We start from the raw sequence: 1,076 nt of genomic DNA on the forward strand, positions 1-1,076 counted from the left end.
AGCAAGTGCACTGGGTCGTCCAAGTAATAAACCTTATGTGAGTAAGGGTCGATCCCACGGAGATTGTTGGTATGAAGCAAGCTATGGTCACCTTATAAATCTCAGTTAGGCAAATTAAATGGTTATGGTTTTCGAAAAAAAATTAATAATAAATAGAAAATAAAAAGGGATAGAAATACTTATGTAAGTCAATAGTGGGAATTTCAGATAGGCATGTGGAGATGCTAGAATCCTTTCGAATCTCTACTTTCTTATTGCTTTCATCCAATCCTTCTTACTCCTTTCCATGGCAAGCTGTATGTAGGGCATCACCGTTGTCAATGGCTACATCCCATCCTCTAGTGAAAATGGTCCAAATGCTCTGTCACAGCACGGCTAATCATCTATCGGTTCTCAATCAGGTTGGAGTAGAATCCATTGATTCTTTTGCGTTTGTCATCACGCCCAGCCTTCAGGAGTTTGAAGCTCGTCACAGTCATTCAATACCGGAATCCTACTCGGAATACCACGGACAAGGTTAGACTTTCCGAATTCCTGGGATCCTACTTGGAATACCACAGACAAGGTTAGACTTTCCGGATCCCCATGAATGCCGCCATCTATCTAGCCTATACCACGAAGATTCTGTTGGGGAATCTAAGAGATATGCGCCCGGCCTAGAGTAGAACGGAAGTGGTTGTCAGTCACGCACGTTCATAGGTAAGAATAATGATGAGTGTCACGGATCATCACATTCATCAAAGTGTTGTGCAACGTATATCTTGGAATAAGAATAAAAGAGAATTGAATAGAAAGTAATAGTAATTGTATTGAAACTTGAGGTACAGCAGAGCTACACACCCTTAATCTATGGTGTGTAGAAACTCCACCGTTGAAAATACATAAGTGAAAGGTTTAGGCATGGCCGAGAGGCCAGCCCCCTGAATGATCAAAAGACTGAATGGTCAAAAGATGACTAATACACTAGTAAAAAGTCTTATTTATACTAAACTAGCTACTAGGGTTTACATAGGTAAGTAATTGATGCATAAATTCACTTCCGGGGCCCACTTGGTGTATGCTTGGGCTGAGCTTGA

Source organism: Arachis duranensis, chromosome 4, assembly GCF_000817695.3.
Source record: "Arachis duranensis cultivar V14167 chromosome 4, aradu.V14167.gnm2.J7QH, whole genome shotgun sequence".
Lineage (NCBI taxonomy): Eukaryota > Viridiplantae > Streptophyta > Magnoliopsida > Fabales > Fabaceae > Arachis > Arachis duranensis.